Source organism: Sminthopsis crassicaudata, chromosome 1, assembly GCF_048593235.1.
Source record: "Sminthopsis crassicaudata isolate SCR6 chromosome 1, ASM4859323v1, whole genome shotgun sequence".
Classification (NCBI taxonomy): Eukaryota; Metazoa; Chordata; class Mammalia; order Dasyuromorphia; family Dasyuridae; genus Sminthopsis; species Sminthopsis crassicaudata.
The window spans coordinates 46,199,195-46,205,194 of record NC_133617.1 but is presented as its reverse complement, the minus strand read 5'-3'; positions in this window follow the sequence as shown (position 1 = coordinate 46,205,194).

Genomic DNA, 6,000 nt, shown 5'->3' with positions numbered 1-6,000 from the left:
CATTGTTGTAATTTTCTTTGAAGAAATTCTCTATTGTTTTTATTATTTGTTTTTTAATCCACCAATTCTTTAGGATTAAATTATTTATTTGCCAATTAATTTTTAATCCTTTTTTCAAAGGCTCCTTTTTAAAAAATAATTTATTTTTCTTTTTTGGTTATTTTTTAACTGTCCACCCCCTGCACTAGAGAAGAGTGTATAAATATATATAAAATCATTCTATGCATACTTATATTTATTCTTTCTATGGAGGTGGATGGTATCTTCTTTCATAGGGCTATTGTCAGTTGGGCATTGACTCATTTAAATTTGACAAAGTTGTCTACATTGTTGATCTACAAGACTTTTTCTGAGAAACTGTCAGTAAAATTCCTCTCCCCCTCAATTTTCTCTTTTCCTTTTAATTTTGACCAAATTGATTTTATTTGTATGAAATATTTCCCCCTTTTAATTTATTTGTTTATATTTATTTTTATATGAAACCCTTTTAATAAATGTGATCAAAATTGTTCATTTTATATCTCACAATGCTTTTGTTTATTCATAAGATCTTCTCTTATCCATAAAGAAATGCATTCCATGCTCTTCTACTTGTTACATAAAAGGAGTTTGATAAGATTCCTTTGCAAAGGCCCTTTTATTTAGCATAAATTTTATTTTCTTGTCACCTGTAAATTATTTATTTATTACATTAATGGGAGTGGCAATAAATGATCAATTTTTATAAATCTGAAATTTTTATAAAGGTGCCTTAAGAAATTTATACACTCTTATCCCCATTTAGGAATCACCAGAGATCTATCACATCAAACTTTCTTAAAATTATGTTCAAGTCCTTATTTTTTTATTATATATCTTTTTGTTAGATTTATTTAAGAATAAAAGAAGTAGGAGCAGCTAAATGACTCAGTGGATAGAACACTAGTCCTGGAGTCAGGAGGACCTGAGTTCAAATCCCCTTTCACATACTTAACACTTACTAGCTTTGTGACTCTGGACAAATCACTTAACCTCAATTGCCTTGCCAGGAAAAAAAAATAATTAAATCCCCTCAATTATTTTAAATTTATATAATAACTTTTCCTTTAAGTGCTTACATGCTATGTCATTTGATGCATAAATATTAAACATTGATTTTAATTCATTGCCTGTGATGCCTTTAAGCTAAATATTGTTTTCCTTTTTAGTTCTTTCAGTTGTAAGTATTTTTGCTGTTCCCTTATCTGAGATCATGATTATTACCCATGATTTTTTAAGTTTCTTGAAGTCAAAAAGGATAGCACATTGGATTACAATGCAGAATTCTTCCATCAAGATTCATACAGTTAAAATAAGGGGCTGGCAGGTCAAAAAATTATCTCTGTCTTCTGGGTACAGAATGCTGAGCTTTTCAAGGCTATCTGGTGTGGCTCCTGTCTAAGGCTGCAAATGTTTTTTTCCTCTCTATTCAATAGTATTTTATTTTGTTCCATTACATGTATATAATAGTTTTCAATATTTACTTTTATAAAATTTTGAATTCCATTTTTTTTCTCCTTCCCTCTTCTCTCCAAGATGGCAAGCAATCTAATAGTGGTTATGTATGTACCCTCATATTTAATATATTTCCACATTATTCATGTTGTGAAAGAAGAATCAAAACAAAAGAGAAAAATCATGAGAAGGAAAAAAGTGAAAATAGTCTATTTTTCTCTGCATTCACATTCCATAGTTCTATCTCTGGATGTAGTCAACATTTTCCATCACCTTATCTTGGATCATTGCATTACTGAGAAGACTTAACTCTGTCATAGTTGATTATCACATAATCTTGCTGTTATTATGTACAATGTTCTCGTTCTATTTATTTCACTCAGCAATCTTTCCAGGTTTTTCTGAAATTCACTACCTCATTATTTCTTATAGAAATTTAGAAATCTTATATTCCATTACATTCATATATCCCGATTTGTTCAGCCATTTCCCAGTGAGAGCTGAAGACTTTCAGAGCTTCTCTGGTACATAGGTTAGACTAATTGCTACCATCTCAGGAGAAGCTTTGCCCCTTTGCTAGCTCTCTTTTACACATCTGGAACTGTCTCAGAGCTCCTCAGGTGCTTAAGGTCAACTCACTCTTGTCTTCTGATTAGGTAGTTCAGGGGAACTCTTGACTTCCCTGGGCTTTCCTGGCTAAAGTTCTCCAAGGATGTCCCAGCTGGAGGTTCTGTCACCCAGCTCTGTACTTACCTCATCTTGGCTTCTCTATCTGGACTCCATTTCTTAGAGCCTGCAGGTTTTCTGGGTATATTTTTGATGAGTAGGCTGGATGAAGGTATTCTGTGTGCTTTTTCTATTTTTTAATCATCATTTCCTTTGGTATTCTAGTTTTTTCTTTTCTGGAAAACATTTATGGCAATTAAATTGTTTTACTTCTATTTATTCTATCATGTTGACTGGAAATGAGTTCACAAGATTTTAACACATTATTTAATTCATCATGAATCATGCTTATCACATTGGATAAACTACCTTTAATAAACAACCCATTTCTCTGAGTTTTATTTTGATTATAGCTCAAAGGTTTTCTTTTTTTTAATTTTTAAATTTTCTTTTTTTAATTAAAGCTTTTTATTTACAAAGCATATGCATGGGTAATTTTTCCAATATTGACCCCTGCATAACCTTTTGTTACAAAATTTCCCCTTCTTTCCCTTCCCCCCCCATCTGGCATGTAGTCCAATACATGTTAAATATATTGAAATACATGTTAGATCCAATATGTGTATACATATTTATACAGTTTTCTGGTTGCACATAACTTTTTAACTTTCAAAAGATATTCATGGGCTATTTTTCAACATTAAGCCTTGCAAAACCTTGTGTTCCAATTTTTCCCCTCTTTTTCCCATCCCCTCCTCTAGATAGCAAGTAATCCAATATATGTTAAACATGGTAAAATATATGTTTAAATCCAATATATCCATATATATATATTTATACAATTATTTTGCTGCACAAGAAAAATCTAATAAAAAAAGAAAAAAAAGATGAGAAAGAAAATAAAATGCAAGCTGACAACAATAAAAAAGAATGAAAATGCTGTTGTGAAACACACTCAGTTCCCAGAGTCTTCTCATCACAAGATCATTGGAACTGTCCTGAATCACCTCATTGTTGAAAAGAGCCATGTCTATCACAATTGAATAATATTGTTGTCGTGTACAATGATCTCCTGGTTCTGCCCATTTCACTCAGCATCAATTCATGTAAGTCTCTCCAGGCCTCTCTGAAATCATCCTGCTGGTCATTTCTTACAGAACAATAATATTCCATTACCTTCATGGACCATACTTTATTCAGCCATTCTCCATGATGGGCATTCACTCAGTTTCCAGTTCCTTGCCACTACAAAAAGGGCTGCCACAAATATTTTTGCACATGTGGGTCCTTTTCCCTCCAAAGGTTTTCTTTTAAAAATGTTTTAAAAATAGATTTTATTGATGTTTTTCTGTTATAGCACCTATATTTCCAGCCTTATTCTTCCCCATCTCCTTCCAAGAGAGCCATACTTTATTAAAAAAAAAAAGCATGAAGAAAAAAATGTTGCATAAAACTAAATATCATAATAAAAAAGTCTGATGTTATATAGTGTCCCATACCTATGATCTCCACTTCTCAAAAAGAGTTGGGGGAAGACGTCTTTTTATATCTCTTCTTTGGTGCTGAGCTATTGTTATTACAGCATACTAGTATACTCTCCCACCCCCAACTGCCTGCTGGCCAAGTATATTACACTTCATCCCTCTCCTTTGTTCTCCAGTACTCTTCTCCTAATCCCATTTATTAGTATTTTTTCCAATTACATGTAAAGATAATTTTTTGACATTTTTTGGTAAAATTTTAAGTTCCAAAATTTTTCCCCCTCCCTTTCTTCCCCTTTCCCCATGAGAGCAAGTAATCTGATATAGGTTAAATATATACAATCATCTTAAATATATTTTCATATCAGTCATGTTATGAAAGAAGAATCAGAACAAAGGGGGAAAACCATAAGAAAGAACAAAAAAAAAAGGTTAAAATAATGTACTTCAATCTGCATTCAGTCTCCACATTTCTTTCTCTGAATATGGATGACATTTCCCATCACAAGTCTATTGGGATTGTCTTGAATCATTGTATTGTTAACAAGAGCTGTTTATTATAGTTGATCATCACACAATCTTGCTGTTACTATGTACATAGGTTTTTTGGGTTTTTTTTTTCTGCTCACCTCATTCATGTAAGTTTTTCCAGGCTTTTCTAAAACCAGTCTGTTTATCATTTCTTATAGAATAACAATATTCCATTACATTCATATACTATTACTTATTTAATCATTCCCCAATTGATGACTATTCACTCAATTTCACTTCCTTGCACCAAAAAAAGAACTGCTACAAAGAATTTTGCATGTGTGGGTCCTTTTCTCTCTTTGATGATCTCTTTGTGATATAGTCTCCAATATTCTTTTTATGCATATATATTTAATATGATAGTACACATATTCTTTACTTTATTTTTATAATTTAATTAAATTAATTTTTAGGTTATAAGCTATTTATTTTTAACATTTCCATATGAGTCATGTTGGGGAAGAAAAATCAGAAGAAAAGGGGAAAATCATAAGAAAAAAGCAAAACAAAACCAAAAAGGGTGAAAATAGTATACTTTGATCTGCCTCCAGTCTTCCTAATTCTCTCTCTAGATGCAGATGGTATTTTCCATCCAAAGTTTTTTCAAACTGGAATTTGGAAATTTGGAATTTGGTGACTGCTGAGAAAAGCTAATTCTATCATAGTTCATCATAGTAGTCTTGCTGTTGGTGTGTACAGTATTTACTGGGTTCTACTAGAATTCACTCAGCATCAGCTCATGTCTTTCTAGGCTTTTCTGAAATCAGCCAATTCTTCATTTATGACAAAACAATATTCTACTACATTCATACACCACAACTTATCCAGCCATTGCCAAATTGATGATCATCCATTCAATTTCAGTTCCTTGCCACTACAAAAAGATCTGCTATAAATATTTTTTGCACATGTGGGTCCTTTTTCCTCTTTTATGATCTCTTTGGGATATAGTCTCCAGTACTTTTAAGGGGGTTTGAGGGCATCCAGTCTCTGTCTTTGCCTCAAGTCTTCATAGATTGTGTTCTCTTAAATTTAATTTAATTAAGTCCCTTAAAGATTGGATTTTAGAAGGAATATTTACTTCAAAGATATGTCAAGAACAAACATAAACATATCCTCTAACACCTGAAGGTGTCTCTAGGGAAGGGAATGGGATTAAATTCAATTTAGCTCAGTTCCTGTAGCACACAGTTCCACCAAGTTCCAAGTTCAAAGTCTCCCTTGGGCTCAAGTCCCGGACATCCTGCTTTCTGAGGTCTTCCCTGCAGCACCGGCTACAATATCCAGCTTGGAATATATCCTCCAAGGTCCTCAAATCACCTGGCCTGGAAATGAAAAACAACATAGAACAAAATCCCAAGTTGTGTTGAAGGGTGAATTAGGCACAGGATCTAAAATGGGGAAGGAATAATTCACTATCAACACTACCATCACCATCATCATCATTATCATCAGCATCAGCATCATTAACACAGTGTTTTTACTTAACACTTTAAAGTTTGCAAAGCAATTTACATTTATCTCCCTATTTACTCCTAACAACAACCATGGAAGGCTGTGATATTATTACCTCCATCAAAAAGATGAGAAAAGTTAATATAATATATATAATATAATATAATAAAGCAATATAAATAAAGTTAATTATCCCTCATGTGAATTTTTTAAAACTACTTTACTGAAAGAAACACAAAGACCGCAATCAACAAGAGGCCATATATCTGAATTTTTAAAAATATTAATCAGAGAGATCACTTTTATGATGGAAATTAAACCTGTGAGTTGCTTGGCATAGGGAGTTCCAAAGTGAAGAAACCCCTCCTACCCTTACATAGCTGTCTCTTCTCAC